Source organism: Pollicipes pollicipes, unplaced genomic scaffold (genome assembly GCF_011947565.3).
Source record: "Pollicipes pollicipes isolate AB1234 unplaced genomic scaffold, Ppol_2.1 Scaffold_7261;HRSCAF=8764_pilon_pilon_pilon, whole genome shotgun sequence".
NCBI classification, from domain to species: Eukaryota; Metazoa; Arthropoda; class Thecostraca; order Pollicipedomorpha; family Pollicipedidae; genus Pollicipes; species Pollicipes pollicipes.
In genome coordinates this window covers 61,765,022-61,775,528 of record NW_023597054.1, presented here as the reverse complement: position 1 = coordinate 61,775,528, position 10,507 = coordinate 61,765,022, and the positions used below count along the sequence as shown (strand labels likewise).

Genomic DNA, 10,507 nt, shown 5'->3' with positions numbered 1-10,507 from the left:
AGAGGAGAAGAGAGAGAGAGAGAGAGAGAGAGAGAGAGAGAGTAGAGATGAGAGAGAGAGAGAGAGAGAGAGAGAGAGAAGAGAAAGAGAGAGAAAGCAAAAAGAAAAGATAAAGGATGAGGAAAGATAGCGAGGGTGATGGAGGAGAAATAGAAAGAAAGAAGAGAGAAGGGGTGTCATTTTCGCGGTGTTCACATAGGGAGCAGGGCAAACTTGATGAGTCTACAGCCCCGGCCCACAGTAGCCTTGTACACAAAATACAAATTCGTGTTGCTATAATATCAGCTAATGCAATCCTTTCAGCACGCCAACGGGCTCTTTGTGCGCAATACATATAGTGCCTGGGGAACGCATTGATTGCATCCGCCGCATCGAGAGTTGTCATGGAAACCGGATATTTGATCCCTGCGCAGTGCGGACTTCTGTGAAAGCATTAGTTTTGCCCGCCTCTGGCAATGAAACCATGGTAACCATCCAAACATCCGCGGGCAGCGTTACGTGGGAATAACGAGCCAGGCCCGAGCTCGCGCCAGAACATTTGCTACAATGCAGCTGGTAGGACTCATGTTGTTCCATAGGACTGAACCTAATATCCTTGTTCGGGATGGAAATAGGGGGCTCAGATGCAGATAATGTACACACATACACAATAAAAAAAACACGGGAACTGCGCGGAGTGCCTACTGCCAAGTTGCTGTACGTCACTAGTTTTCAGACAGCTTTAAGTCATGCAAGGTGGCGGTGGCACATTTGCAGCAAGTTTCCCTTATATTGTGTGCCCTGTCTAGGTTTAGAGTCACCCTGTGCGGTGGCACAGTGGCAGCAAGTTTCCCTTATATTGTGTACCCTGTCTGGGTTTAGAGTCACCCACTCACTTGGGACTTCTTAGACTTTTTTTGGCCTCGTGTTTCGGCCTCCTGTTTGTGCCTTCATTGGACGAAACAGTGTCGGCATTTGCAGGCACTAAAAAGGATTCTGGCCCCAGGGTTATCGATGGACGTGCCAGCGAACGTGCGAGCCTTGGCCACACCAATTTTGTTGTTTCATACAAAGAGGATTCCAACAGTTCAAGAGTGGTTTAACACACTACAATACAATGTTCACGATGCGGTTAAAACCGCAATGCTTTCTATCTCCTTCGCTCCTAAATTCACTGACCACCATTTGACAAAGAGTTTTAGCGGCCTATGAGATGCCGAATACGAATAAGAATTTTAAGTTAGTGGCTCTTCAGCATGAGGGACTATGGACATTAGACCATAGTCTGTCGGCGGACTTGCATATATATATATATATATATATATATATATATATATATATATATACATTCTTGGACTCGTCCTCGTAGCTTCCATAGACGCTGGGCTCGCAATCAGGATCTACCTCCGCAAATTGAGAGAACAAATGAGCATTAAGCCCCTTTGCGTTGTAAGGTGTAAAGGGATTCGACATGTGTTCTGACACCCTCACTCTTCGTCATTTCCCGTGCATGTGCACCTAAAGTGTCTGCTTCTACATCAGAGACAAGCCACGCCACGCTTTGGGCATTTTTGCCAAAATGTCATAGATAATCAAAAGCATAGACAACGCAGTAGTGTATAGAACAAAACTCCCACGTCTTTGGAAATGCTGGTATGTACGGTGGGATCCAATTTCACAAACACGGCCCGCACGGCTTGAGCAGCCTCCGACGTTTATTTCGTTTCCAGTCATGCCTACACCACAGCGCGAGCCGTCGTGCGTCTTCCTTGTGTACCGGTGACAGCCGCGCATCATAGCCTGCGTTTCAGCGACAGCTCCGCCTCACGTTTTCAGCCGCGCTCCAAACACGGCCCGTTCCACCCAGATGGCGGGCCCCGTAAATAGATGAGAATGCGCCGGGCGGGACGGGGCATTGGATTGGGTGCTTACCACGGGCATCACGCTCCCGTCCGGGTCGGCCGGCGCCATTTATTGGCGTCGACCCCGGCCGATCGCGCCTTCCAAATCCCATCAGACGCCGACCCACGAGCCGTCAGAGCTCACGAAAAATCACGGCGGACGACGGCCGCGCGGCCCCTGATTGGTCTGGGGCCACCGGGGTCCTGCGGGCGAAGGGCTGGGCGACCGGCTACAGATGGACTGGGGCTGGAACGATGGTTGGACAGCCCACTACAGGTGGTCTGGGAACATAGCCTGATGGTCAGGGGGCCGACTAAGCTGGCGGACCGGCCTGATGTAAAAAACAAAAATTCCGGTGAACTGAGGGGCCGGAGTGATACTAAACAGAATACTTCAGGTGAACTGAGAGACCAGACTGATGCTGAACGGAATACTTCGGGTGAACTGATCGACTAGACTAATACTTAACAGACGACTGCAGGTGAGCTGAGGGATTGGACTGATGGTTAGATGTCCGACTACAGGTGGACTGAGGAATCCACCTGTAGTCATCCACTCCAGTGGAGTGACCAACTGGAGTGGATGACTGGACTGCTCGACTGACGGTGGATGGACTGGAGACTAGACAAAGGACTGTAACTAAATGGGGGGCTATCCTACGGAAAACAGCTGCATTTGTGGGTCCATAGACTAAGAACCTGAAAAAGCGGGAGCTGGGAACTGAGCTACCACAGCCCGAACGACTGACAAGATGGCCAGGCATGGTCGGCTTCGACTAAAGGTTGACTAAAACCCACGAACTATCGTCCACGTCCGGGAGATTGACGAAACCGCGGACTACCCAACTGATTTTAGCTGGGATGTACACCGTAGCATTAAGGCATATTATGACTGGAAGTCTCATACAAATTACGTCACTCTCATCGTGTCTAGGCCATTCTCCAGCCCAGGGGTGTATGCAGGAATCACAATCAGATGGAGCACAATGAGATGAGTCTTGCTTTTTCCTTGAGAAAGTTAACCGTGCTGCAGGCGCCAGATTTCTGGCATGGTCTACGACATGGCATGTTCTCTATCTACTTATTTGGACATGTCTACCAGTATTCTGTACTTGGAAACATCTACTCTCATGTGTATTTATGCACGAAAAAATTTGATAAGAGGATCCCCTACCGATGTACCCCGACCCCTTAAATACGCCACTGCTTCCCTCTAGCAACAATCCACAAAAAGCTTTTGTACGGTAGCTCACTCTTTTTTCTTAGATTTACGCACAAAGAAGAAAATACACCAGGTGAATGAGAGCACACGGACAAGTCGGTCTTGCGGGCATTTCGTTTGCACTAAAGGATGCCAGCGCTATCCATATGGAGACGGCATATGGCTCAACAGATGAGTCCATCAATATTCAAAGCTCAAAGTTGTTTGTCGTTGGTAAAAGCTGCCTAATCATTTCATCCGCACCTTCTCCAACAATCTGCTCGTGCACCCACGGCTCTTCTTTGAGGTCTCGGTGCAGTCTGTGAAGAAATAGTTAGATCGTTTTATCACATTAGCGAATATCGTGTGGAGTGAGTACGTCTTCTTTTTTGAAAGCTTTGTCACACATAAGTTAAGTTCCACAGAAGAGAAATCAGTAAACCTATCAATGAAAAGGCTCTCATGCAACCAAATTTATAGCGATAGTATAGTTTTGAGCAAAGATTCCCCAGCTGAAGCAAAGGAGGATATTTTCAGAGACCGCCCCGTCCAATGCGACATTTGCTCCAGCGGACAAGGAAATCCCATTTCACAGCGCTGTCTTGAGACAATGTCATCTATCCACATGAAAGCACTCCGAATGACCGATGACAGGCTCGATTGGATGCTAAAATAATCAATCTTAAAGTAAACAATTTCATGCCTCCTCAATTTATGGAAGACCACATCTACGGTTGGATACAATGAAAGCATAATGATAATGGTACCTTTGTTTAGTTATCTATCTAGACCAGGGGCGCAGTTTCCTTTTCAGTTGAAGAAAGAGCTTTAACCCCCCCCCCCCCCCATCTCGGGCTTTAGTTCCCAATATTGGGAACAAGTGGCAAAAACCTGGGGAGAAACCTCTTTTTGGTGTTTTTGGGGCACATCGGGCCACTTTTCATTGCTCAGCCCCCTCCCCCTCCTTTCCCAGCTCATTTTGAGAAAATACGAGCCTGGCGTGATCTGCTCACTCAATCTCTCGTATCTGCTCTGCTCCTGCCCCACCTCTCTCCCCGCCTCAGTTCATCCCACGCGCTTGTTCTCTTCCCCTTTCCCTTGATTTCCCTTCTCCTTTCTTTCCCTTGTCTCACTCCCACTAACTCCCTCCTCCTCCTCATCCTCTCCGTGGCGCTCGCTTTCCCCCTCCATCCTTCGCCATCTTTCACCAACTCCCTCCTGCCAGACGCACCCCGACAGTCCCCCATCCACCTCTCTCCTCCCCACCGCCCCGCCTCTCCCCTCGCCCCTCCTCGGCGCCCCGTCCGGGTCATTCGAGCTGTGATGGCGGCGCGGCCCCGGGCCGCAGGCTGTTCCAGCGCGAGCGAGCTGACCGGCCACCCGATATAGCCGCGGGGCGGCGTCGTTCGGCGCGCCACCGCTGATGAACGACGTCCACCGCGAGCGCCGCCGCCGCCGCGACCGCCGCAGATTCCAGGTGAGCGGGTCCGTCACAGGGAGACGGGGGAACGGGCACACCTGGGCGACCCGGGCCGATGCGGGGCGCCGCTTGTGAAATGGCTTGGCCGCGAGGCAGGGAAGGTTTGGAGGCCTGGGTGGCTGGTGATTCAGAGATGTGTGAACTCAAGATAAATTGGCGGAGGAGGGGAAGGTGGCATAATATGTTTACTTTTACATGCAACGTCATAGAGGTTACATTGATAATTTTTCAAAGGTTAAGAAGGTCAATACTGGGTGCTCTCAAAGGGAGGAAGCTTCTAGTCACTTGAGAGAGGAGAATTCTAGCCCAACAACTTTGAGAACAAAGTGGATCAAATCCGGGGAGGGGCAAGCTTTTGTGGCGAATGTCGGATGTGGGTTTTTCACTGCTTTCATTTTTCATTGCTCATTCAACCGAACAGATTTTGCAAAACTACTTCCGCAGTGTAAGGCTGCTGCCCCTCTCCATCCTTCTCGTCATCCGGCTAGCTGACAAGGTAAGTCTCTTCCAAATAGGGTCAACAGAACCTCAGGAACCTCTCACAGACATCCGCAGGCCATTTCCAAAGTAAATTATTTTCACGCATCGCGGAGATAAACATCCGAAAGAAGTGGGTGGATGGTGTTGAGTCATTTCCTTCTGCAACATCTCCCTGTTCCTACGACTGTATGAAAACATGACTGGCATGGCTGTATCACGTTATCACTCGTTATGCTTTCTCCGAGGAACTACAAAGGTTGCGTTTTTTGCATTGCATGTAAAAAATATAACGGAGTTCATGGCCAACGTTGAAGCCGCCGACGTTTATGCAATCCTGAGGTAGAATAAGAGCCAGCAGACTTGTAACCAGTCTGTTGAACTGGTGCCACACAGGCACCCAGACGTGCAAGCCAGACTTGCGCCTTCGGAAACATCACTTAAACTGAACATGGCCGCCGCCAGACTTTCAGAGCACGTTGAAGGTAAATTATGAAAGAATGTAAAACACAGAAATGAGTTCCATAGATCCAATATTGGTCGAGGCAAATGGACAGCCTGCAGAACTTGATGCAGCACGGCTTCTGGATCAAGGAGCAGAGTAGTTCCATCCCAGTTGCTGGGGGAGGTGTGTGTGTGTGTGTGTGTGTGTGTGTGTGTGTGTGTGTGTGTGTGTGTGTGTGTGTGTGTGTGTGTGTGTGTGTGTGTGTGTGTGTGTGTTGTGTGTGTGTGTGTGTTTTGGTTGTTTCTCTCTCGCCAGCGCTCAAAGGTTCAACGTCAATTTTTTTCAGAAAGTTGGGTGGGACGGGATCAGCATCCGCCAGCTCCTGCGTTTTTGGCTGGATTTGATTCACGCCTGGTCGCGGCATTGCTTTCTCATCTGAATTCCGTCTTAAAAGCGCGTCTTCCGAGCATCACGACGTGCACTTGGATCGGCATTGCGGTGCAGAGTCAGACCGGCACAGAGACGACGAAACATCGACGGCCGCAAGCAGCGCTGCGATCCTTGATTTCCGAGATGCCCTCCTCAACCAGCCCGCACGGACCCCGACTGCAATCGGGGCTGGCGGCGCGTGGTCCGAACAGACCACGATTGAGATGAGGCACGGCCGCCACAAATCAGCCGGCCCAGCTCAGTCGCCGGACCGCCGCCCACGCCAGCCCCCTCCTGTTGACCCGGCGGTGGCGACGCTGGCGGACAGGCGCAGCGGCCGTCGCCGCAGTCGTTCCGTCAGGGCAAATATCTGCTGACCCAGCTGCCCATATCTCGCGGACAAGTTATCAAACTGGGGCCGGGCCGACCGCCGCCGGAGAAAGTTGTCTGGACGTCCGCTCCGTCCGTATCTGCTCAATCTGGCCTCTGTCCGTTTGAACAATGACGCCTTAATATCTGTCACGGAGATGTTAAGACAGATGAAAATCAAGCGGAAATGTGAAATGATGAGCGAACTTCGCCCGTTGGTCAATATCGCAGTGGAGCCCGGGAGCTCTCCCGCACCCGGCTCGCGGGCCAATGTCGTATCAACTTTCCAGCCCAGTGACGCCCGCGCTACGGCAGCGAAGGTCAAATTTAGACATAATAAAGCAGGCTCGAAATGGGTCGAGTTGACTCCAAGCGGTTCCATTACCGGATTCCCATGGGGACGTTACGGAGCCGGCGAATCGGCGTCAGGGTGTGACGGCGCATTCCCGGGCTGGCGTCAGTCACTGATTAAAGCCGACGAGACGCCCGCCCTCGGCTTATCTGAAAGCTCGCCGACACGGTCAGACGCACACACGCACGGGCGCTTGCACAGCCCCACAGCGCCATGCAGAGGAGCACATCGTTCTCCACGCACGGCGGTGTCGGTCGACCGACGAAGGACCGACGGTCGGAACAGCGTGATGTGAGCAAAGGTGATCAAAAAACACGTGGGGGAGACTGGATCCCTGGTATGTGTAAGCGGCACATGCTGGCCCACTGAACACCCTAAAGGATGGTGAACTGTAGTTGGTGAACAGGTCGACATGTGTGTCAACTTATTACGCAGAATCCAATTACGCTTGCATACACATTTGTGTGAATCACAATCAGGTTTCAGCCGTCGCTGACAGAACACAAGTCACTGTGTAGCACACATCAAGCTGTTACCGTATGCATGGCCTTGTCCATAACCCATGTTATGCACAATAGAATCCAATCGTTTTTCTGCGTTTGGCGGCCAATAGACTATGACGAGGAGAGTGCCACGCTTCGCTCCAGATCCCCATCACTTACTAAAATGATCATTGCCACCGCATCTGTCGGGAAAATGCCATAGGACGCGATAAGAAATGCTTTAATAGCTGGCCAGAGTGTAAGCACCAGCAAATCTCAATCGACAACATGAAATGATCAAAGGACGACAATGGTGGCCGAATTAAGTTACTCGTCTGCAGCCTCGCACCAATGATGTAACAGTCTACCGCAGGCTAGGTGTCAAAGTCCTGTACGGACGCTTCGGGTTGGGTTGTATGTCGTGGCCGGAGTAAGCTCGCTTCCGATGCCCGATCCTATCAGTTTGACGAAATATTTGGTTACAAATTTGGGCTTACTGGGATAAAGTCAGCTTCCATATTTAATCGTCATGATGGTCAAGGCCCAAAAAATCAAGACATGAGGTCAAGCCATTATACACTTATTTTATAGATTCGGCGTCTGAATATACACAAGTCCTACAAGACGAAAACTGAGGGTATGTTTTCGATGATTGTTTCCCAAAAGCATTTCTAATAGCCCAGTCTTATTACCAAGATCATCTTTTATGAAATGATGATCACCATCCATCAAATAGTATCTTTGGAAGAATTTTATGCAAGTGGAGCAAAAACAAACCTGAACTGCAGAGAACTCGAGACTAGTTTTCGGAACAATCTGCATCACTAATGAGCAATGAGCTCGCGGTCCGGAAGAGACTCGCTGCGTTCCACAAGTCTGCGTGCGCTGGAATTATAATGGGTAGCAACCTACCCAGGTACATTTTGCCAGGATTGAAAATTGCTGTGTGAACATTGGGCCGTCTTTCGATCCCCATAGCGAAGAACCATCCGGCGCTGCTGAGCTGTTGTGTGGTACGTCACAATACAGCAGTGTTTTGGTAATTTTTAAACTGCCACTGACCGAGAAAAACTGGACCTACGAAAATAAACAGCGCAGCGTTTCCATTGCTGAAAACACACATGGTAGAGCCGTTCCAACGCACTAGGAAACAGCCGAGTACGTCTACCACAAAACGCCATTCAATTCTGCAACGCGGCGCACTGCGCCCTGACCACTCAGGGCTCATAGCTGACCGGCCTCACGCTCCCGCCGAAGCCATCCGTCTGACCTGGCCCGCGCTCTGGGGGCGGTCGTAGCATATCCCCGCAACAGCGTCAGAACTGGCACGATGTGCTCCGGGCCGCGCGCCTGCTGCCTCGCGCGGCCGGTCGGCTGGCGGTCCACGTACCCTGCGGCCGTGACATGACCTCCAGCTGACCTTTCCGGGGGCTGGATGCCCGGCGGGGAGCTGGAGGCCTCTGCCATGGTTTGTGTAAAATCCACACAGCCATTGGCCAAGAGTTGCGTGTTCCGGACTGCAGCACTCGGATATGGTTCACCAAAATGCCGTCAGGATTCGGAAACGTCATTGGAAACATCGCCAAAAGATCATAAGCCGCGTCCTTTGGAAAATATTTACTAGAGCTTCAAGTGTATGCAGGGGCCCGTAAAGCTTAAGAGCACTGTTGAAATGACAAACATTGAAAGGATGAAAAACAGCCATGTTATCAATGAGCTGCCAAACATCGAAATATTACTACCGACCGCGTCCTGGGAACAATCATAGAAAGTAGCCCCAGAATGTCAAACATCATCAGAAAGAGCACCAGAGACAACAAACAGCACATCGAGCCCACCACTACCGCCAAGACACTAACAGGCCTCGGGCACATAGCTGGAACCGAACCCTCGGCCGGTTCGGCCCATCCGGGTGGGGAGGGGAGAGCTGCACGGCAGACCGGCGGGCGAGCACGTGCGCCATGCCCGGACGTGGGACGTGCTGTTTGTGTGGCCGTGCTGCCGGCGGCGTGGCGCGGCGCACCCCCGCCCGCCGGCGGCTCTCATCTCCCATCAGCTGCAGGCCGGTGATCAATACTGGTGCGCCGGCCGCGATTACAGCGCCAGGTGGGTGCACGGGCGCGAAGACGCACCGGAGACGCACCGGGGAGGCGGACCCCGAGCCGAGGCGGGGACAACGCCACGGCAGCTGAGGGCAGGCGCGGCCCAGGCAGCTGGAGACGGATGGGGCTCCCGAGGCTGGGGACGGGCGGGGATTCGACGGCTGGGGACGGGCAGTGCAGACAGAGATGAGACGTATGAGGCAGACACGGCGCTGGGTGCTGTGCAGGGGCAGACGGAAAGAGAGGCTTTCAAGGGCAGGGGCAGCCAGGGATCCAGCGGCTAAGGTGGACAAGATGATGGTGCTGCTCGGGCTTGCGGGGCTCTAACCGGAGGGTTACTCGGCGCCGGTAACCAAGTATATTTAGTTGCAAGAAATATACATGCCTTAATAGATGGCTCCGAAGGCTGGGGTCGGTAAAAGAATCAAGGACTCGGGCAAACAGTTCAGACAGGTCTAAACATACAGTACAGGACACCATAACGCGTAAACAGGTGGCAGCGCAGACGACAGTGCGGGAAACATCAGTGTGGCGGTCTGTTGCAGATGTATCCACACACATGTAACAATTACGTCCTACCACTGGTCCAGAAGCGCGCACCAATGTGTGCCAAAGCAGAACTGGCGCATGGGGACGCTGGCCACGCCTCTGGAACAAGCGCCAGCACAGACCAAGACAAATGACTTTCAATCAAATGTGTAGTTTACGTGAAGAGCAAGCTGGGCTAGTACGATAGCACCCTACTTTTGATCTGCACAGTCAGTATGGATGTTGACGCGACATACAATGACACCAAACCAATGCCAATGCTGTTCCGTTCGCTGTGATTAGACAACAATCTGGGTGTCACCGTATGCATAACGCGAACATCAGGAAAATCTCGATGAACAGATATTGACCACAGTCTATCACGTCTGCTCGTAAGACCACAACACAATGCACTGAAACGCCCAACAACGCGCAAAACTTTAATTTCCATTGGCGACGAATATGCAGTCCGCTCCAACAGCGGCCATCGCACGCGGGGGCGCGCCGCGTGCTCGGCCACCCACCAGGCTGCTCTTGGAAAGGTCACGCCGGCACCAACAGACGCCGACCCTGTTTCGGCCAGCTGGAGCAACAGTTCGCCGCCAAGTCGTGGCGTGGCCGGCGACGGCGGCGCGCCATTACGGCCGCGCGGTAAACGCCGTTCATCTTGCCCGTCTGGGCGCTGTCCGAGACGCGCTAAACTTTGGCCATTAGACGCGGCTGCCCGCGCCGAATTAGGTGCCGCAATTCCGCGCGGCCGGC

The 10,507-nt window shown here is 52.5% G+C and overlaps 1 protein-coding gene across 3 annotated transcripts in view; it reads right to left on the bottom strand.

Moving 5' to 3' along the window:
• LOC119112090 (CUGBP Elav-like family member 3-A) overlaps positions 1-10,507 on the bottom strand; it is a 167,842-nt gene that overhangs the window by 85,215 nt on the left and 72,120 nt on the right. The gene's annotated exons all lie outside the window — the stretch shown is intronic.